Source organism: Cupressus sempervirens, chromosome 8 (assembly GCF_028749045.1).
Source record: "Cupressus sempervirens isolate cs-2001-9-10 chromosome 8, ASM2874904v1, whole genome shotgun sequence".
Classification (NCBI taxonomy): Eukaryota; Viridiplantae; Streptophyta; class Pinopsida; order Cupressales; family Cupressaceae; genus Cupressus; species Cupressus sempervirens.
Genome location: NC_143125.1, coordinates 752,708,632 through 752,733,377, shown reverse-complemented (window position 1 = coordinate 752,733,377; position 24,746 = coordinate 752,708,632). Strand labels below are relative to the sequence as shown.

The 24,746-nt window shown below is 33.3% G+C and overlaps 1 pseudogene; it reads right to left on the bottom strand.

Moving 5' to 3' along the window:
- Positions 1–23,964, bottom strand: part of LOC149544611 (uncharacterized) — a 48,440-nt pseudogene extending 24,476 nt beyond the window's left edge.
- Between the last annotated feature and the right edge of the window lie 782 nt (positions 23,965–24,746).

Genomic DNA, 24,746 nt, shown 5'->3' with positions numbered 1-24,746 from the left:
TATGATGGTACCTAATATAGACAGTTTAAAAAAAATTTAATTTATGGTTTCAAAGCACTTTGAACTAAGGTTCAAAGTAGTTTGAAGTGGTTGAAAGAGGCATCTTGCATGTTCAGTTCAAGAAAATTTTAGAATCCACATTTGATTTAACACTAGAATTTAGTGGTTGTCAAGATTGAAGTTTAGCCTCTAATTTCAGTCAGAATTCAAAAGGCTCAAGAGTCAATGTTCAAAATATCAAATACATAGTTTTTCTCAATTCCATGTGTGATGCCATTGAAGGAGATTCAAGCTAAGTGTTAAGAAGAAGAAATACATTGAATCTTCATATACAAAGCAATGTAAATTACAATTGTCTATCATGAGATGATTGGGCATTGATAACTTATAGAGACTAAGAGTAGAAACTCAAGATCTTTTTTAAAGATTCATGATACCAGTTGTGAAGACCAAATTCATGAGGTATGCTAGGAAAATGGACTTAAAGAATATGTAGAACTATCACAGTTTGGAAGAAGATAATAAAGTGCATTGGCTACCATTAATATCATGAGAGGCACCAAAAGCATTTATACATTCACTCAACAAGCAGTGAAGTTTTAAATACAAAGTAGATGAATCCAAAAATGTGAGGAATGATGATGTCAGGTTGCAAAAAGAGACACTCATTATTCTGGGATGTATTGATTATTCCCTATTTTTAATTCCTATGACCAGATATAACAATGCAAATATGCTCTTTCTTCATCATAACTTATTTGTTTGAATATTAGTGGAGATTCAATAGAATGAATAAAGATAATAGGGTACATTATCTCATGAATTGAATCACTCTAGGGTGATTAGCATCCCGATATCCACCAAGCCATTCACATGAAAGATGTAGGTTAGTTGCCCTACCAAGTATGGGAAGACATAATATAAAGCAACGCCATTCTACGATGACTAATCGAGACCCCCAATCCCCTCTAAGAGGCACAAATTGGTTTGGTGGTTTTTAACACGCAAATGAAAATCAAAGTTTATAATTTAACATTAAAAGGTGAGATTCAACACCATCATCTCCATGTTCAAAACACTCACAAGTAGAATCATGAGTGTGAATAATTGTAAATTCATATTCACCATTTGATTGGCACATCCTAAGTTGAGAAGTTGGACTTAACATGAAGCCTCGGCAAGGAGGAGTCTCAAATTTCAATAAAAGAAAGAAGACAGATGCTCATCCTCTACTGTGAAGAGGCAAACTTTGCTAGGGAGAATTCAAAAATCTCACCACAAAATCATCCCTTCTTGCTCTACACTAGTCTGACCATGGTTTAAAAACAAAGCTAGTGACCCAAGTGCAAAAAATGAGCATTCAATCAAACTTATTATGATGAATCCTCTTTCAAATACCGACATCATACACTCTCCATTAATGGGATTCGATCAAGCCTTGCATAGACAAATTAAAGTTTAACCCACATCCATCAAGTGTTGGTTAAAACACCTATGCAGTTGCATTGAACATGATCTGACCTTAAGAGAACCTGCAGGCAAAGTAAAAGAATGTGTGCTGGATTTCATGGAAGGTTCTCCAAGCCATAGAAGAAAACCACTGTATAAGCGACAGAGTACTTGTGAACTTGAGGGAGATATGAGTGTACAAGAAATTTTGAACTAGCATCAACTAATGTATTTCCCTTTGTCTCAAATTGGACTAGCGGTGAAAATGGTTCAGTCATTAATACAAATTTTAGAGGAGAAATGTTTGGGAATGGGCATAGACATGGCTATAGAGAAGTTTGATGATCATAAGCCATCTTTAGAAAGAATATTGAAAACCTTCACATGCATAAGAATATCATAATTCATTTTCAAAATTTGTTAATATGGATAAGCAGAAAACAAATGATTTGAAATACTGACTCGTACTATCACAAGAAAATGACACAAAATACTTAGATGAAAGATGTAGTTAAGGATGTAATTGAGCTACTAAGATGGTTAGCATCGTCCCAAGCCAACACAAAAAGACTTAAAGCCATGGTATTTAGATAGAAGGTGGAAGTTTTTCATGATAGGTCAAGATACCTTTAAAGTTCTGATTCTTTACTTTCTCAGGATTTTCATTTTCTTTGTAATGGAACATCCAGGCAAATAGAATTTATGTTATTTCCTGTTCTTTTCTTTTAGTCACTTAGTTTCTGCATCTATTTCATGTTTACGAGTAGATGTTTGTAAACCTTTTGTGCTTTCTAGTTAAAAGCATCCATATTTAATTCATTGTAAATCATGTACACGGAGTTGTACCTAATAAATTTAAGAGGAAAGTTATCAATTCAATGATAACCTATCCAACTATTAGTGCCGATTTAATCTTCCTATCCAGGTTTTTAGAGTTAATTTGTATTTATTTCTTTGGAGGAGAATATGATCACTAACATATGATAACCAATAATGTCATACATGAACAAACATATAATATACAAGGTTGCATGGGGACAAGGGTACTTAAGGTACGAGTACGGGTATGGTTACAAGGACAACTATTTTTTATAATAGGGGATGGGCATACTTGGGTATGTCAAACTTTATTTTTAATTATACTTTTATATTTATAGAAAACTTGAATTTATGAGTCATGACAATGATTTTTCAAATCAAGAATAGTGATAAAGTTTACAAATGTAATATTTTGTTTTCAGTTTTAGATTTGTTATATGTTTGTAATAATAATTTATGATAAATGTTTAGATGTAGAACATAGAATGCAAACTTGAAACATGAACAAGAAGATCATAAATCATATGGCAATGACATATTGCAAATGAAATTTTTTTGGCTTTAACACTAAAAAGTTTATTGTTGATCAATATTGTATCAAAGTTTCAAACTGATTAGTTATTGAATTAAGCTTGATAAACAAATAATAAAGAAGGAAAACTTCAAACATGAACAAGATCATAAATCATATGATGATGACATATTGGAAATGATAAACTTATGCTTGAATAGTGATAATCTTTATTGTTAATCAATATTATATCAAATTTTTAAACTGGTTAGGTATTGAATTAAGCTTGATAAACAACGAGCTAATACACAAACAAAAAATTGAAAAAAAATTTCAGAAATCTCAATCAAGGTCCTTAGCTATGATGCTCTCCACCAAGTACCTAGTACTTGGGATACATGTACTCAGTACTTGGGTACATGGATATGAGTACCAGGGGTGTGGGTACAAGTACCCATGCAACCTCATAATATATAATGATAACCAATAATGTCATACATGAATGAACATATAATAAATTATGATGAACAATAATGTCATATATGAATGAACATATAATATATTATGATAACCAATAATGTCATACATGAATGAACATATACTTTATTATGATAACCAATAATGTCATACATGAACAAACATATCATATATTAACCAATAATGTCATAAGTGTAATAATGCCATGCATCAAATATATGTTATTAATCAAATATAAAATGTCATATATACATCAAATGTATATCGAATATGTCCACTTACATAAAATCCAACATATATGTCCATTGATGCCTATACATGTGTGTCTATCAACTGTATCTTCTCCTTCCCATGAGGGGAAGGAAACAAATCCCTAGAGGCCTTTGGTCATCATGTGCAGGGAGATGATGGGGATGATGGGGTCTTCTTCACACACTCGCTCATCCTCTTGTTTAGTTTCTTCTCTAACTCAAGTTGATAAAAACAAAGTAGATATGAATCAATACTTATTATACATTGAAATCAAATATATGTACACACAAAATTAATTATTTTCTTACCACCATCAAATAGTCACTCTGCATGTCCACCTCAAGGGCTCGTGGATGATCAGGTGTAACAAGGCCCTACAACAATTCAATCAATATAATCACTTATAAATAAAATTAGAAATTCTGAAACTAACTATTATAAAAAACAACTAAAACCAAGAAAATCCTTTCATATCTCAGTGAATGGCTCTAAACTAGCCTTTGCTATAGCAACTCCATGATCGGTGGACTGCCAAAGATGATGAGGAGTCTCAGATGTCAAGAGCTATATGTCATACAATACAAGTTACATGAAACATGAAATATGAAACAAATATAATCAAATTAATTAAATTAACATGAAACAAATGTACCTCTACGAAGCTCATATCATGCCTAGGCTTGGAGTCCCTAGTGAATATCGATGGTCTAGTAGAGAACTGATGCACATGCATAAATTTTTTTCTCAATCTTTTATATGATTACTTAATAAATATATGTAATAATATAAATGATTAAACCAACACATACCTCTGGACTCATTGACGAGATGAAAAATGGGGTCGGGGGATCTCTACTAGGGCCACTAACACTTTGACCCTAAATTTTGAACAATGTCAATACATGCTAATTAATTAGTCATTCACTATACATATGAAATTTTATCAAATTAGTTTATTATAATTGTAATTTACTTTTCTATCAATGCCAAATGTCTCACTCAGGATTTGATTAGTGACTAGCCCATCATCCATACTATCTCTAGCATGACTGCCAAATGTGCATAAGGATCCACATGATGTGCACATGTGACCATGATGCATAGAAGGCTCCTCCTCAACTAATGGACTTGTGTAATGAATGAGAGTCTGTGTCAAAACATTAAAAGTCCCTAAAGCACCGGTCTCTACATGTTCCTTCATAACTGAAGGAATAATCACATGCTCACCCTTTGGCTTGACAACAAGTGCCCTAACTAAATTAGGTTTATGACGTGCCCCCCAACCTCTCAAATGATGACTCCCCACCTCTACCCTGAGATTCTAATATATCAAAATAATTGGGGATCTCCCCAAGGACAAATTCACAATATGATTTCCTTAAGAAATACATTGGGACCTCATGATTATTGTAGGAAGGGGCATCAAAGACCATCCACCATCTATCCCAAAAATTATTTCTAATACCATTGTGTATGCACCAATGGATGGGGAACCATTTAGTTGTCTCTCTAATAGTATTTTTTCACCAGGCTTTCTAAATAATGCACAAATGCTACCTTTTGATATTTTTTTTTCCTTAACATCTTGATATGATAATTTGTTTGCATAATATCTTTTTTGTTCCTCCCTCTTAACCTACCAAATATCCAACTAAACACTAATAGAAGCTACAATGGTCATAATGGACTCAAGGGAGAATGCCAATTGTGCTCTCATTGGATTGGTTTGTCCACAAGCTTTCAACCTTCCAATGAGTACTCCTAATTAATTTTTCCCTCTTTCTATTTGATTTATTATGTTGTCTTGTTTGCTAGAAGGAGGTCTTCCAATCGGTGCAGGTTGCAAAATTTCTTGTTCTTGTTGTGGAGGGTTTTGATTCTCATCTTGTGGAGGGTTTTCATTTGGATCTTGTGGAGGGTTTTGGTTTTGATCTTGTTGGGGATTTTCTGGTTCATTATTCACATTTCTTGATAAGAAACTAATTGCAATCTAAATAAATAAACAAATTTAAAGAAAAATTGGAAAAAACCTACAAAACAATGCAAATACATACAAAACAATGCCAAAACAAGGGTAGAAAACATACGCATGATCTCGATGTCAAACTTTGTTGACAAGGAGGCATTTTGAGTAGGTGGGTGGTAAAAATCTTCAATTCCTTCAACTCATGTATGCACTGTGAGGAGGAAATCTTGCAAAATGAAGTTAAAATGAAATGGGTTGTGGGTTTGAAGCCCATTTATTTATTTTTTTGTTTTACAAAGTGTGTACACACTATAGCATGTAAAACTAGAAAAAAAAGGTGTCATCTTTTTGGCACCGCAACTTGGTGCACTTAGCCAACACCTAGTTAAATTAATCTTCACTTAGTTTTATAGTATGTAAGAACCTCCCAACTAGAGAAGAGGACCCCAAGTCCATGAAAGGATTCCCAAACATTTTTCATGGGTTTTGACTTGGATTTTAAAAGTAAAATGCTCCCAATAACTAAAGTTCCCCATCAAAAAGTTCATAACTCCATTAGCAATCTCCTCTTCTTCTAGATAAACAATAATAATTCATCAATAGGATCAATACAGAAGGAAAATAATAAATTGAAAATATAAATGACATTTAACCCCATATGTAAGTATTCATAATGAATAAGCAAGCACATCAATATAACACTTATATTACACATGAAATCAAGATAAATATCCTAAATGAGGACACCCATGGTCCATACACTATTAGTTGCAACATTCAACTATAGATGTCAAACTAGAACCAACATCTCCAAACTATGAAGATAAACCATGATGCATAACATCAAAGAGACAATGAGCATTAGTATTGCATTCACATAAAAAACCATGGCATTTCAACTCTTGTAAAATACAAGTAATCTACATGATACCATTATTGCTTCCTAGTGAACCTAAATAAACAACCATTTTTCTTGGATCTCTAGAATTATAAAGAGTATCTATGACACCATGATTAAAAACTATTATATGATCTAAATTTCTATGTGCCCAAGAAACATCTATCACACTATAATCACTATTGAGTATTTTGCTAATCTTAGATTGGTTTTGACATATGAGTGAGAATACACTTAAGTCATTTATTAGATAGAACTTAGTTCATGCCGAACAAGTAATATATGCTGAGCATAATTTGTTAGATAGATTATGCTGAGTGAGATATATAGTATGTGTCAAGTAACTACTAAGTGTTGAATCACTCAAGTGCCTAGCAGATAGTTGATGCCATGTGATTTAGATGTTGAGTGATCAATGGATGATGAGTCATTTAGAGGCCAAGTTACAAAATTAAAGATACAGTGGATGTTGAGCATTAGAAACTTCAAGTGCTGATTAAAATACTTTTGGACATAGTTGTTTGTAATGGCACAAACTTCTATGTAAACCATTTTTGAGCCAACTTAAGGATTGTTTTACAATCCTAGATGATAAGGAATAATCTATAATGAGGATGCCTATGTATTACATGCAACTAATCAATTAAAGGGATGGATTAAGTGAAAAAATGGGTGAATCACAATCATTGATTCATACCTAACCCTAAGTCACCTAGGTCCTCTTAAGGAAGGAAAAACCTAAAACATTGTATGTGTAAAGAGAGAAGTTTCCATGCATAGAAAGAGCATTCATGGTGGCCAAGGAGCTATAAATCAAGTTATACATTACAAAATCAAATAGAGGAGCATGGAGGAAAGAAGTTAAAGCACAAAAGTGACACATCTAATAAGAGAGGATCAAGGATACATGCAAAGAGGTGATATGTTATCTAGTAGCAGAGTGCTAACGACAGGATCATCATTGAGACATTCTAGCAGGTGAATTAGTTAAATCTCTTATCAGAGTAGCCCTAATAAGCTATTGTAAATTCTTTAATGTGGTGCTTCCTTCATTGTCAATTGAAGTAATTTAATCAGGAACACTTCTAATAGAATGTTGAAATCCTTTAATTAGGTAAGTTCTAATAATCTTGTAAGTCTTTAATAGGCTAGACCTTTCACAGGGTAGATCATAGTTTATGATCAAACATTGTAACCTTCATTGGATACACTTTACAACTACAGTAGTGAATATTTGTCATGTCAACCCCACCCCAATTTTACCTTCTCATTGGAGTGTTTCTAGGTATCCAAATATCTTTTGTCATATACGTGCTGAATGTTTATTTGATTTCATGCTATGAATGAACATGTTTAGTTTGGTATTTTAGTTTACATGCAAATTGTGAGATGGATGTTTGCTGAATGGATTTATCATTAAAGTTTTGAAGGACTGATTCACCCCCCTCCTAGAGTTTACTTTCCCTACTATATTTCTAATAATTCGTATCAGAGCCTTTTTCTCTAGAAAGGAAAGCTTTTCATCTTTTAGGAAAGATCTTGAATATGAAAGTCTACAAGTTGGAAAGACTATTGAGAATCAAAAGATTGAAATATAGCTTTCCCTACATCAGGTGAATGAAGTAAGAGATAGTTTAAAGTGCTCATTGAAGAGAAAAATATGATAGCTATTGAGGAGAGTGACACACATTACCAAGAGAAAGACACCATTGAATTGTTTGCAGATAGAAACATAAGTGAATTTGATGCAGGAGTTACAAATTTGATGGAAAAGAATGGTACTCTAACCAAAGATGTCAAAAATCTTAAGATAGAACAAGAAGTCCAATAAGTATTTCTATGTGAAGTGACTGAGCAGAAAAAAAAAGTTGAGGAAGACAAAGTCATGATTGAAGATGACAAAAGGATACTAACCAACAAACTGGAAGAAAAGACATTATAGGTGAATGAGATTTCTCACATGAAACTAGAAATAATGAATCAAATGATGATTGCCAATCATGAATTGAATAGAAAGGATATTGAGATCACAACCATAAAGTTTCCAAATAAACAACTGAGAAATGATCTAAAAAGAGAAAAATAATTTGCTAAAAGTTTTAACAAACCTAGTGAAGCCATCAAGTATTTTGAGCAATTGATGAGATCTCCTAGATCCAAAAGTGATACCACTAGATTGGGTTACACCAACATTGAAGAAGAAGAATCATCTAAAAGTGGTGAACAAAGAAGCAACAAAGCTAAAAGAACTAAAAACCTACTTGTCATAATTGTGAAAAGATAGGTCATACAACAAATGTGTGCAAGAACAACAATGCAAATCAGAACCCTAAGAAGAAATTCATGGGTAAATGTCATAAGTGCAACAATCAAGGAAATTAGTGCAAGACCAAGGCATCAAGCACACAAAGATTTGAAGGTTACTACTACTACTGTAAGAAGTATGGAGATAGAGCATATGAGTATAGATCCAAGCCTAACTAGTTATCAAACAAGCAAGCTAAGGTAAACCATATTGACAGATCCTACAATTGGGATTACAATACAAGTTATAATTGTCACTATTGTCAATAGTATGGACATGTTTCTGAAAATTGCATTAGAACACATTTTAGAAGTAACTATAGTAGATGGTTGAGTCAAACTACATGTTTTAGCTATTTGAATTCAATAAAGGAAAAGGAAAGGTTGATGTTGAAGAAGTCAAAGTTTAGATGAACAAGACATGGAAGAAAAAGGAATATTTTAGCACATCAAGTTCAAATGTGATCACTTCATCCACTGGATTAGGTGATCACACCACCCCCAACTAGGCTATCAAGAGGTATGTGTGGGACTGATATTTTTAAGTTCATTTATACATTAGTTCCCAAGATTTAGTTATGAAAAGATAATGTATGCATGAAGTAAGATGCAAATTATTGGTAAGAACTAAGAATGAATCTATAAGTTTTCATGGTACTATCGAGCATAAAAAGTTTCTCTATTGCTACTGAGTAAAAGTTTAGTTGATGTTGAGCTATCAAAAGTGATAGTGTTGGCCGAGCTCATTGTGGTTACCAAGAATTGTAGGAATTACATGGAAGTGAGTGAGTCAAAATTTCTATTGTAGTTGAGCTTACAATTGTGTAAGCACTAAGCATTTATTGTGAAGTTTCAAGGGCTATATGGTTCTTTTTCAACTCATTTGTGATCATTCAAGATTGAAGAGAGCACAAAGAGGATAAGGTGAATTAGAGAAATTGATTCAAACAATTTCATACTAAATTCAACTGCTACTTGCCACCAAACATTGTATTTTCTAAGGTATTTATTATGTGCCAAGCTATGTTGTTTGAATTTACACAAACCCTAGATAGTTGTTATGGTGTCTACCTCTTTTGTTGCTATGGTTAAGGAAGGAAATGAAGTTTTAAATATTCAATTGATTAGTAATGAGATTAAACAACCACATTTCTGGGAAATTCTTGATATTTCATACAAAGTAGACCCATTTGGTGCATTATCTATGATACCACCACAAGTTTTAATGATACAATATGTAAGGTGTTGCTACACTTGTAAGGTAGGGAGTATAGGAGACATGGAAATTAGGGACTTGTATGGAAAATTGTGTGGAAATAGAGTGTTGAAAGAGGAAAACAAAATTGTAGAAAGAAAAGGGTTAACCCTTGCCCTAGATTTTCCTAACATATTCAAGACAAAGTGGATTAAGATAGTTCTCAGCCAATTAGATGACAACTCTGTATGGTTAGAAGAATACCCTATCAAGATTACAAAGATGATTATTAAAAAAGTAACAAGGTATCCTACCCTAGATAGAACAAATACTATAAGAAGTGATGCAAAAGAGGCAATTGAAAAGAATATAGGGGCAATGTGGAACAAGAGAGGGATGACCATAGATACAATCATTGATACCCTAATTGCATTTTTAGTAAGGGTCATTGCACATAACTTCTTTCAATCTAGAAGATTGAATAGTGTACCATGTATAGCTCTAGATTTAGGCTATAAGATAGTAAAGAAGGACCATTCTTATAACCTTGCCAAGATAAAACTCCAACAATTATCAGAAAACTTGGGAGCCATAAGAAAGACAAGAAGTGCACAATGCAAATTTGCTTCAATACTTGTTTGTATATTTTTCTATGTGTAGAAAACTTTTACCTCATTTGGAAAGGTTTCTTGGAAGACCAACAGGTCTATTGCAGTATAGATTGGAGAATACAGAGAGCAACTTGGAGACAATTTTGAGACTGTAATGACAAGTTATTTTGAAGACTTCAAGAAGTCAACGAACAAAGACTGATAATACTAGTATCACTAGTAGAGAAACATTTTGATGATGTTCGTTTTCTAGTTGATGTTGATTTCACTTATGTTCAAGCTGTTGTTCCAAGGGATAGATGGCTTAGGCCATTGCCTTCTAAAATTAATGCAAATGCGACATCTATAACCATCACGACTTTAGTGGTAGAGGAGGAAAATAAGAAGGCTACTAAATTTGGAAACTATGATGTAGCCAAGTTTAAGATCACAATGGACTTGAAGAAAACTTCTGTGAGGAGGAAGAAGAATTTTTTTTTGAAAAAGCTTAGGGAACAATTTGGTGAAGAGGTAGAAGGAGACGAAGAAGAAGAGGATAATGAAGATAATGAAGAAGATACACCTACCCAAGCACCACTTTCTCTCACACAAGGTCAAGGTGAGGACCAAGGAGAAGAAGAAGCAAAATTTGATTAAGGTTTCAAGGGAGAAGAAGCCAATGAAGCACCTATTGCTACAGAAAATAAAAAGAGAAAAGAAAAGAAGCTAGCAGCAAGCAAACCCAAGAAAGTTGTGAAACCTTCACAACAAAAGCCTACAGTTCCTATCATTGGGTCTAGCAAAACAGTTACTGCTAAGAAGACTCAAGAAGTTGAGAAGTCTAAAGGAAATAGGGCTAGTACAACTACCAAGGAAGATGAACCTGAGAAAAGGAAAAGGAGGAAATATATAGCTCTAGCTAAATCAGATGAGGAGAGGATCAAGTCATATGAGAATATCAAATTCAAAGTTGTAAGTCATAGTCCCTCTTCTAATTTGGACAACTTGTGTGATAATATCAAGAAAAACGTTGATTTATCAAGGTTCACACATGTTGAATTTGATAAACTTGGGAAGGTAGAAATGAATAAAGTAGAAGAATTTGTGTATGCATTGATGAAAACTTTTAAGAAAACTCCAATTGAGATTGCCAACTCTTTACCAAAAATTCTATATGATAGAGTTGAGAAAAGGTGGTAATATAGTCTAGGAACATCAAAGAGACTACTCTAGCAAGAGTGATGCCAAACTTGGACAACTCTACAATGAAAAAGGCAATTAATAAGCATAAAGGAAAATTTGCTAAAAAATATAGAGCCTTTAATATTTTATAGAACAAAATTGGGGATGTCCAAAAGACCACCCAGCTATGGAAAGTGATATATGGGGTAACAATAGATTATTTAATCAAGAAAAAACCTATGGAAGTAGGTGAAGAAAAAGTAGAATAAGAGGTTGTTAAGGTAACAAAGGATGAATTTGTAAGGGAAAGACATGAGAAAGGCACTATAAAAGAAGTAGATACATAGGCTATAGTTGAGGAAGAGAAACAACAAGATCAGAATGTACCAAAGGTACATATGCTAAGTGTTAGTCCCCCTCATGTGGACAAAGAAGATCAACAAGAAGAAAAAGTAAGATCAAGGATGTCTTTGACAACTCCTATTAGAACATTAATCCCTTAATAGAGGAGGATATGAAGAAGATATTGATTGATACCATCATCAAGGGAAAACTATGCATCCATATTGTATTGGTAAGTGTGGGTGAGATTGAGAAGGTATAATTGGTATCTACAGGGGAGAAAAATCAAGCATTATTCATTGCCCCCCTCCGCCCTCAATCTATAGAAGTGAAATCTACCATGCCTATGGAAGTATATCAAAGGAAGGACACCATGAAATCACATGTCAGCACATTGGTGCCAAATGATTTACTACATGTAGTTTTAATAGTTAAGAAAGATGGGACATCAGTCCAAACAAGCCAGGAAGCCAATTATGTATCTACAACACAAGCAGTATCAGTAGCAGTATTAGGGTGATACAGAGATCATAGAAACGAAAAACAATAGGAATGAAGATTTAGTCTTGACTATGAAACTAGAGGAAGTGATAGCAATTTTGAAATTGGATACCCTACCAGATACTACTACTCTTATTCCTAGTCAAGCACTTCATAGGCCAAGTGCAGAAGCTACACCATTTCAGTCATCAAGGCCTAGTCCTAGAACATCTAAGGTTGACAAGGTTACATCTTATGGTGATATCAACTTAGATGAGGTGATTGAACTCCCAAATTTTGATCTTACATTAATCACCATAGAGGAAAAATAAATATTGTAGGATGCTCTAGCCATAAAGAAATACCAAGAATTGCTCAGAAGGGAGCATAGGCAGAAAAAAACACTACATGACACCAAGGACATATTTCTTGATGCATTCAACCTACTTGCACCTAATGAAGCAATGCCAATCATTGAGTAGTTAGAAAACATAGTGGAGAAGGTAAATGATGACGAACTTAACACAAATGTCAAATTACTAGAATGGTCTTAGAAGAAATTTCATGTCAAGGTAATTGATAAGATATCAAGTGCCATTGCACTTAGTCAGGTTGAGTTAGAAACCAAAATTTATGGTGTGAAGGTATTGGAGAACATTTTATCTCTTTACACCAAGTTGTGTGATGTCCTTTTTTCACACAAGAAGTGTAGAGATACATTGGCCACCTAGAGGGAGATTCAAAGTCAATAAGTAAAATCCTACAATAATCTCCAGGTCAAAGTCAGTCTCATTTTAGAAATTTCTTGTTAGCACAAGGTCAATTAGCAACATTGTAAGCTCAAGATGCCAACATTTGTGCTACATTGATCAACACCAATCTATTAGTTTGTTGTGACTGATCAAGCAAATACCATACACACTTCATAATTTTGGTAATTTTATTAATAGTTTTGGGCCAAAATATTGTAATTAATTATAAACCTAAAGTGAAAAAAATACTTGTATAAAAAGGGCTTAGGGTTAGGGATTTTTCCATAAGGTGTGATGCAAAATTGCATCTTGTTATGGTATTGAGTTGTAAGGGATTACAGGTTGTAATCAGGTTGTAGTCACTAGATCGTAATAATGTTGGATCATTTTTTGGTAGTCATAGCCTAGGGATTGGGTGAACCACATTAAATCTTGGTGTCTTGTGTTCTTTTCTATGTGATTTAGTATTTTCTTATATTGTTTATATTTGCATGTAATTTTTATTTTTGTCTACGGTTAATCCTAAAAATATGATGGTGTGATCAATATTATTTTGAGTGAGGAAAATCAAACCTTAGGTAGATCTACAATAGAAAGTGCTTTGAATGCACAAATTAGAGGCTGGACGACTAAGAGAGGATATGACTTGGAAATCATGGGAAATAAAGAGGAAAGTCAAAGGGGAAGAGATCTCAATCCAAAGGACCAAGAGATTGTTGGTACTATAGGAAACTAGGGCATAAGAAGAAAGATTGTTGGACTCAAAAGAACAATGAAGCAGACAAACTAGAAGGGAACAAGGAGGAAAATGTGGTAAGTAACAAATCCAAAGAGGATTCTTTTTTTCCATCTTTAGAAAGTGTTGATGATTCATGGGTTTTAGATTCTAGTGCTTCATTTCATGCTACAGCTCATAGAGGTTATTTTATTGATTATGTCCAAGGAGATTTCGAGCTTGTTTATTTGTTGGATAATGAACCCTTTCATATTGTTGGAAAGAGAAAATTTAGATTAAGTTTTTGAATGGGAATCATTGGCTACTACATAAGGTAAGACATGTTCCAAGGCTGAGTAGGAATTTAATTTCAATAGGACAACTCAATTATAAGGGTTGCGTAGTTACTTTTAATGATAAAAATTGAAAGGTTTCAAAAAGTTCCCCTTGTAGTAGAAAAAGTTGTGAAAGTAGGCACCTTATATCTTTGTACAAGTCATACTATTTAGGTTCTACTTTGATTGTTTCAGAGAAAAATGAATGTTTAGGAATAGTTGGTGCAGTTGAACATGGTGAACAAATATAGCTGATGTAGATTTTGATACAACACTATGGCACAACAAACTTGGGCACATGAGTGAGAAAGGTATGAAAATAATTCATTCAAAGAATTTTTTACCAGGTCTAAAATTGTTAATATCGATTTCTATGAAAGTTGTGTTCATGGAAAAAGAAAAAAGAATGAGTTTTGTGAAGAGTGGGAAGGAAACGAAAAGTAAGAGATTAGAGCTTGTACTAAAAATGTATGGGGACCAGCTTAGGTATCTTCGCATGGTGGCTCTCATTATTATGTTACATTTATTGATGATGCAACTAGAAAAGTATGGGTTTATTTCCTTAGAAGGAAATATTACGTATTTCAAACTTTAAGAAATGGAAATGCTTGGTTGAAAATGAGACCAGTAAGAAATAAGAATGTCTCAGATATGATAATGGTGGTGAGTATTGTAGTCATAAATTTGAAGCTTATTTCTCTAATAATGGTATTCATAGATAGAAAACTATTCCAAGGACTGCACAAGAAAATGGAGTAGTTGAAGGGATGGATAGGACAATAATGGGGCGTGCAAGGGTCATGAGGTTACATGTTGGGTTGCCCTTAAACATGTGGGTGGGGGCTATCAATACTATTGTATATTTGATTAATAGAGGTCTCTCTACTTCTTTGGGTTGTGGTATTCCAAAGGAAGCAAGGACTTGTAAGAAGGCGAGTTATTCTTTTCTCAAGACCTTTGGTTGTGAAGCATTTGTTCATATAGATTTTGAAAATAGAACCAAGTTGGAAGCTAAGTCAAAGAAATGTGTATTTGTTGGATATGACATTGATGAATTTGGTTATAGACTTTGGGGTTTTGAAATTTATAAAATTGTAAGAAGTAGGGATGTCATATTCAATGAGAAAGTGTTGTACAAAGATCTATTGCAGCAACATGAGAAGAAAGAAGATGATTATGTAGTGAGATCTGTCAGATTTCCATAATCCATGTTAATGTTTTCAAATTTCTAGATTTGATTGTGTATAGTATATATATATATGTGTGTGTGTGTGTGTGTGTGTGTGCACATGTATACATACCTATATATATTATATCTATGTATTATATCTATAAGTGTGATGTGTGTGATGTGTATGGGTGTGTGCGCGCACGCACGTGCATGCACATGTGCGTGCGTGCATGCATATATAAAGGAGAAAAAAAGGTTCCATTAAAACAAGAGAAAGCACAAATAATATAATGATAAAAGAAATCAACACACTGAACATGAGAAATCACCATGAAATATGAAGTAAATGAAAATGACAAAATAAGTAAATCAAAAGACCAAACAACAAGGAGATACACTGTACACACACACACACACACACACACACACACACACACACACAGATACATACATCTACATATATACATACAAGTGTATACATAAGCATATTGTTGCTCCCATTCTCTTTATACATACATGTAGATATATATGCATACATATACATATATGTGTGTGTGTGTGTGTGTGTGTGTGTCTATATATATGTACATACACACACACACATATATGTACATGTATGTAAACATATATACACACACACACCTATACATACATACATACATATGTACATACATATATATATGTATGTATGTATATGATGTGAATGGATATATATATATGTGTGTGTGTGTGTGTGTGTGTGTGTGTGTGTGTGTGTGTACACCTATTTACATCGCGCGCACACGCGTGTGCACACACACACACACATCACACTTATAGATATAATATATATAAGTATGTATACATGTGAACACACACACACACACACACACACATATATTACATGTATAATATATATGTGATAGACATGTACATGCATCTCTATGCTAGATATGCACACACATATATATATATATATATATATATATATATATATATATATATATATATATATATATATATATATATATATATATATATATATATTTTGCTTATTATTATAATATATGCTTTGTGTCTTGTTCTTTACTCCTTTCTTTCTTATTATTTATTTATTTATTATTTTTTAATTCTTTTATTTTCTCCTTGTCCTCTTTGTCTTGAGGGCTATCAACCTTCTTTTTTATCTTTATTTTTTTTCTTTTTTTCTTACTTATGTTCATAGATATAGGTATATATTTATAGACACACAAACTATCTTAATTTATTAATTTATCTATTTGACTTTTCTCCTTTTGATTTGTTGTGCCCACCCTCCCACCCCCCATGGTCTATTATTTTTATTTATGTTTGGGATTGGGTCTTGCCAACTTTGTGTTGTACATTCTCTCTTCTCCCCTACCCCTTCCCTCTTCCCTTCTCCCCCCCCTCTTCAAGGTCTGGTAGATCTGTATTCTACTATCTTTTGTTGTTTTCTCTCTAGTATCCTAATGATGGATCATGTAGTATGATCTGAAACATTGATGTAAAAAAACTATACATAATCAAATATAGAAATTTAAAAAAATGGTTATGTATTGCTAGATGATACTCCTAAAGATGATGTTCCAGCAATTCCTCATGATATGCAATGACCACAACAAAAAATACCACACACATGAATGAATGTTAGATGGTCAACAAGGCTAGACCTCCAGAAAGATTTTCTCCTTCTTTGTACTCTATTTTACTAAAGGATGTTGGTGAACTTGAATGTTATAATGATGGCTACATTATTTTATGTTATATGTTGATGATATTCTTGCAGCTGGGTCTAACATGGGTCACATTAAGAGGTTGAAATGCCAATTAGCACATGCATTTTCTATGAAGGATTTGGGGAAGAAAAATAAATCCTTGGTATGAAGATTTGTAGAGATAGGAAGAACAATAAATTGACATTATCTCAAGTTGATTATATTGTGAAGGTGTTTGAACATTTCTATATGGAAAATGCTAAAGCTTTCAGCACACCTTTACCTGGTCATTTGAAGTTGACTAAAGAGATGTGTCCAAAGGCACAAGAAGAGGAGGATAAGATGTCTAAGGTACCTTCTGCTTTAGTTGTAGGAAGCTTGATGTATGCTATGGTATGTACAAGGCTAGATATTGCAAATGTAAAGGGAGTTATTAGTAGATATATGAGTCATCTAGGGCTTGAGCATTGGAATGCAGTTAAATGGATTCTCAGATATTTGAGAGGAACATCTAGTAAGTGTTTGCATTTTGGGGGCTCTACTACTGATTTAAAAGAATACTTTGACTCATATTTGGTAGGGGATATTGATACCAAGTAGAGTACTACATGTTATGTATTTAGTATTGGTGGGGTAGTAGTGAGCTAGGTTTCTAGGTTACAGAAGGTGAACACTTTATCCACTACAGAGGAAAAGTATGTTGCTACCATAGAGGTAGCAAAGGAGATGATATGGCTTCAAATATTCTTGGTGGAATTGGGACACCCAAAGAGGAATAATTATTTTTTTACATATAGCTAGAGTGTCATTTATCTTGCGAAGAATTCTGCTCTATATTCAAAGACAAAACACATTCAGTTGTGGTACCATTTTATTCGGTTAGTTTTGGATGATGGATAGTTAAAGCTAGAAAAGATATATACAAATGACAATTTAGCAGATATGTTTACAAAGGTAGTGACAAGGGAGAAGTTGAACTCCTCTTCAACTTTGGTTGGTCTTCTAGATTGAACAAAATAAATGAATAGCTGAGTCCAAAGTGTTTTGATCTAGTGGGAGCCCTATGTGATAGTGGTATTTCTATAGGATTAGTCTCCAAGTGGGGGATTGTTGCATAGTGTGGAGCCTGATTAGTCCCCAATTGAGAGATTGTTAGTTTGTAGTAACTACTCAGGGAAGTACTGCAGATAATTCATAATTCTCTGGGGTTTGGGGCACATGGTTTACGTAATACCACTTGGTGGTTTTGTGGGACTTGCTACTATATTAGTAGCCACAACGGCAGTTTTTGTAGTAAGATAGAAGGAAAAAAGGAAAGATTCAAGCAGAACAAGGCTTGACAGGTTATTCAAGGGAGCATTTGTGAAGGTTGGAAGCATGGCACAAGATGTGTGGATTCATGTTTGTTCACTCTATGTTGACCCCTCACATGGAGGTGTTACATATAAGGAACTAGCCTTTGCAAAAATATTGATAAAGAAAGATCCCCATCTTTCTACTCATGAAGACTTAGTTAACCTTGCTACCATGATAGCTATTCAAATCAAATCTCTAGAGGTAGCATGTGACAACTTGGATGCAACACTAAAGCTCATAATAGAGGTCCATCAATCATTCTTAGACAAACACACTATTCATGTACCACCCATGACATAAGTGCTAAAAAGGGGGAGAATGAATTTTGAATAAGACACAAGGGGAGAATGAATAAGTTTTGGGGGATTCCAAACTAAGGCAGAGCCATTATAGAAAAAGAGCACAAGAGTTCAAGAAAATTTACTCAGTAGGAGTATTCAGATTGAGAAAAGAACAATCAACTCAAGGGGAATTATAAAATTTTGAGGTATGATTGATAGGTCACAAGTTTTGCAAAATTTTGAAGTTTTAAAATTTTATATGTAAAACAAGTACTGAATAGACATTATCTAACTTATGCTCATAAGTTAGGAATATTCAAGCATGACAAGGTGCTTTTGCCACTCATGCCAAAGGGGGAGATTGTTAATATCATCTTGGTTTTGACATATGAGTGAGAATACACTTAATTCATTTATCAAATAGAACTTAGTTCATGTCGAATAAGTAATGTATGTCAAGCATAAGTTGTTAGATAGTTTACTCTAAGCGAGATATATAGTATGTGCTGAGTAACTAGTAAGTGTTGAGTCACTCAAGTGTCGAGAAGATAGTTGATGTCAAGTGATTCAGATGTTGAGTGATCAATGGATGCCAAGTCATTCAGAGGCCGAGTTATACCATTGAAGATATATTGGATAACGAGCATCAGAGACTTCAAGTGCCGAGTAAAATAGTTTTGGACATAGTTGTTTGTAATGGCACAAACTTATATGTAAACCATTATTGAAGAAACTTAAGGATTGTTTTACAATTTTAGATGACAAGGATGAATCTATATTGAGGATTCCTATGTAGTAAATGTAACCAATTAGTTAAATGGATGGATTAAGTGGCAAAATCGGTGAATCACAATTGTTGATTCATACCTAACCATAAGTCACCGAGGTCTTCTTAAGGAAGGAAAAACCTAAAACATTATATGTGTGAAGAGAGAAGTTTGCATGTGCAGATAGAGCATTCATGGTGGCTAAGGAGTTGTAAATCAAGTTATACATTGTAGAGTCGGATAGAGGATAACAAAGGAAAGAAGTTAGAGGACTAAAATGACACATCTAATCATAGAGGATCAGAGATAAAAGCAAAGAGCTGATATGTTATGTGGCAGTAGAGTGCTAACTGCATAATCATTGCTAAGACATTCTAGCAAGTGAATCAGTTAAATCTCTTAATAGAGTAGTCATAATAGGCTCTTGCAAATCCTTTAACAAGATGCTTACTTCATTGTAAGTTTAAGTCCTTTGATGAAGCACACTTCTAACAGGGTTTTGAAATCCTTCAACAAGGTAAGATTTAACAATCTTGTAAACCTTTAATAGGGCAGACCTTCCATAGTGTAGATCATAGTTTATGATAAAACATTGTAACCTTCATTAGATACACTTTACAATTGTAATAGTGAAGATTTGTGGGTATAATCCCCACTCCACTTTTACCTTTTCATTGGAGGGATTCTGGGTAGCCAAATATCTTGTGTCATATATGTCTTAAATGTTTATTTCATTTCATGCTATGAATGAACATGTTTAGTTTGGTATTTCAGTTTACATACAAATTGTGAGATGGATGAGTTGTGAATGATTTTATGGTTAAAGTTTTGAAGGGCTAATTCACTCGTCCCCCTCTCAAAGTTTACTTTCCCTATTGTATCTCCAACATATTTTTGCCCCCGTTTAGCCCATCACAAATAATTGGTCTAACAAATTTTCAATGGGCTATAATTTCTCACGGTGGGTTAACACATCACGTTTATGGCTAACTTTGATGTTGTACCTTCCTACACTATTTCCACTTGTCATCATTCTATTTAAGCAATGATAATGTCACACTCTATCAAGGTTAATGTCCCATTTTTTCTTCTACCACATGTCTCCATTTTGTTAAAGTAGTGGTAATGCAACATATTTCTAGGCTTTAAGGTTCAAAATAACGCTACGTGGAAAGGTCTTAACATTTTGATTTGTCCCTTACCACATTATCTTTTGCCATTTTTTATGGGAAACTATGTTGATTATTAGTTTCAAAGCATTTTTTTTTCTGCCAACAAGTGTTGTGGGCCCATGCTAATGTCACGTCTATGAAGGTTTTATGTCTTACATATTTCTATAGTTCTTGCAAATTGGAAAAAGTCAACATGTCAACTCTACATGTGTGCACAGCTAGGATAACACTTCATATTATCCCATCCTAATGTTTTCTTATAGAAGGATGATTTGATTCTTTCTAGCCATGACATGTCTCCATAGATATCTCTTTAATGCTGAGTGACTTTCTTGGCCTTGTATTCATAATGCTAGTGCATCTCTAGCCTATTTATTATTGTAAGCATTTCCTTAGGTTAGATTTATCTTTCCTACTATCAAATGCATTCTTATATACTTTTCATGTCACTTCTAAGATCAAATTTCTATAAAAATTAGATTTTCTTCTAATACTTATTTATTTCTCTCCTCTATAATCAAATTCTACTATGGTTATGGATTGAAGTTTGTGTAAAATATGTGTTATGCTTGGACTATATAAAGGAGACTTTTGTAAAAACTTTTGAGGTTCTTCTATATTCTGTATTTTGTAGTAGCTTTATTCTTTGCAACTGTAATTCCATTTGCCTTCTCTTAATGAAATACTTGTTCTACTTATCCTTCCATTTATCTATCTTATGTAAATTAATGCCTTATGCTGGATGCACATTTTTATGTTCTTAGTTTTCATGTTGTTTTTTTATGCTAGTAAGTTTTGTGTTGTGAAGATTTTCTTCCCTTCAACATTTTATTGGTTTCTAACATGCATACAATTTCTTAGGATATACATTACAGTTTAGACATGTGTATCTAGACATTTATTACTATTTAGTTTATTCATAGGCATAGAGTATAACCATATTTCAATTTAGTACATCACGTCCCTTTACATTTTAGAATTTTAATTTCATTCAATCATCTCCCTTTTCCCTCAAAAAAATAGTTTAGGTGCATCATGATTGTAACCTGAAGCTTTCCTTCTCCAGAGATTCAACCTCAGAGTGTATGTCCTACACTTGGTAGTTGTTTCCATGTTACAAATGGTTGCTTGAGGATAACATGTCGGGCATGGGTGCAGACTTTTTTGTCAACAATTTTGGTCATGCCTAGTGGGACACATATTCAACTACATAAGTCCATTGGTAGCCATTATAATATCTATTCATTAATAATTTGGGTGTTTTCTTAGTGGAATCTTCCTTTTGAAGCAGTCATGAAACAGTGTGGGGACTTTAAGTGTCTCTAATGGTTTTAAATAAACCAAGTGCTAGTATGTGAAAATTGTCTATGATCTTTTGTTTTGTTTCAAGTTCTAGATAAGAAATATTTTATTTGAATGCCTAATCATGAATCTATCTCATAGAAATACCTCCCACTTTGCCCCATATCATGGATAGGGATAAATTTAAGAAACCCCACTTTGTAAAAAAATATAAAACTTTGGCAAATCTAACATTATTTTTAGGGGAAGTTTTTAATTTCTATTGGCGATTTGTTTTTCTAAAGTAGGAAAATTTATAATTTTATTGGCAATTTTTTTTTCAATCCTATTGAAATTCCATTAAATGTTGGTGAATTTTTCATTAATGAAGAAAATCAAAGCTAGCCATACTTTCATAAGTACACATACCTAGAAACTATTATTCTATTATTATTATATGGAGCCTAATTAATTATTAGACTTCAAAGTTAATTGAGCCTAAGTTAATATTATATCATATAACATATAGAAACCCTAGTTTTATAACTGTTGGATAATCCTTAATCAATGGACCAAATCCTATTTCGGGAAAAACTTCTGAAAGATACCAAGTTTTAGAGAATGCTCCCCAAATAAAGACATGCGTCTACAATAAAATCTATTTCGAGACAAAGAGAAATGATATAAGGTTCCAAAGAAACTCTCTGGAATAGAGACATGTGTCATATATATGTACTGAACCTGCAACCTAACTTAAATTTAACCACACAATGGTGAATATGACTATCGATTTAAAAAACCCTTGAAAATTGTAGGTGAAAATATTTAATGTATGGTATGAAAAGATTAAATTCTATTAGTGAAGACATTAATAATTTTTAAAAATGCATCATTATTGGTTATTGGCTGAATCATGGGAACCAATTTTCATAAAGTGTGGGTGATATGATCGTCTCGAAAGTACTTTTTTTTTGCCAAATTCAATGTCCTTAGTAAGTGAAATTTGCCAATTGGACTATTGTCATCAGATGCATTCTTTCAATATTTCTAAGCTTGGAAAGGTTTTTAACTATGTTGGAAATCCAAACCCAAAAATAGAATGTGGGAAATTTTCTTGTATTATGCTCCTTATGACTTCTTTCCTCAAGGAGTTGAAGGATGACAGGGAGATATGGGAGGATGACCCTTATATTTGTAGCATGGTGTTTGAGGTATTCAATATTTTCAATGAGACTCACAAGGCCCTCCTCAAGCTGCAACAGTAAAATGAACTAAGACAAAGGCAATGTGAAAAGGAGACGAGGCTCAATCTTGCCCAAATCTATGCAAGTGAAGCACAAGAGCCTTCAAGACATTAGTTTGTTAGCTTCAAACAAAGCAGGCAGCCTCCAATCTGCAAAATACGATTATTATTATTATTATGAGCTAATCATCTAAGTTGATGTAGAGGACGATCATATATAATAGCTCAACAGGATATGAAAAAAACCTTAATTATTATTCACCTATGGCTTAAATCAAAGTGAAACAAGGAGCATATGAATTCTTCTAGTAGGGATATTGTGAGGAAGGAAAATGATAGTCAACTATTTTCAACTCCATAAGTAGCAACCAATTAAGTAGAAGAACAACCTAAATTTTACCGCGTCTACTAAATTAGTAGGTCTTCAGCAATATTGCCTGACAGCTTGTTGCTAGACAGGTCCATAAATATAAATTCCTTGAATATATATTCATATCGACTTGGCCGTCCTTTAATCCAAAGAGTAACTTGATCGCAAAGCACGAGTTTATACTTAAAATTTAAGACATCGGAATTACTAGTTTCAGGCGAAGTAAACTCTTTTTGGAGATCATTTCGAGCAAGAGATTCCGCTCGTCTGCTGGACATGCATCTAAGCATCGACAGGGTGAAAGCGAGATTCAGCCAAAATGAAACGGAAGACATGCCCATTCAATTATTAGGAATGGTCTTCCTCATTATTATTTTTTTAATCGTACAATACGAGTCCTTTTTCTTTAAACGACTTCACAGTTAATTGAAAAGCATTTTATGTCGCATTCCAACTATTTGTATTTTATATTTTGTTTGACTATTATCTTGTTTTCTTTGGTCCAAAAAGTATTATTATTAGTCCATGTCTATTTATAAGCACGGAACTAATGTTTTCAGTTGTTCTACATTTAATTAGTTGTATGATAAAATTATTCAGCTACTAAGATTTGAAAATACATTTATTTTTAAATTATTTTTTTATTTCTAATTTCTTTTTTCTAATTAGTTATAATTTTTCCAAGGGTTTAATTATTTTTCCAATTCAAAAATTAACAATAATTATTTTTGGTAACTTCTAATTCAGAAAGTTCAGTTTGAAAAGCTCATGGCCCCTGAGACCGTAGAATTTTCTAGTTGTGTTCTCTTTAAACTCCACAAGACCAAGACAATTGGGCTCTACTTCAGGCACTCCATTTTCTCAGTCGATTGGAGATACTATGGCAGGATTCCCCGCAGGTGGGTCTGGACATGGCGATTTAGAAGCTCTGTCTTTGTTTACAGTGTGTAGAATTTCAAAGAAAATAGTTTCTAATGCATGGTTTGTTTTTATAAAATTGTTTTGGAAGAGACAGGCATGATTTTGCCCAAATGTATATTAATGTATGGTTTTATTTGCATCCCACTTAGCCATCTATGCAGAACTAGTGTGGTAGCCAAGTTTTCTAAAATAGAGGTTTTTG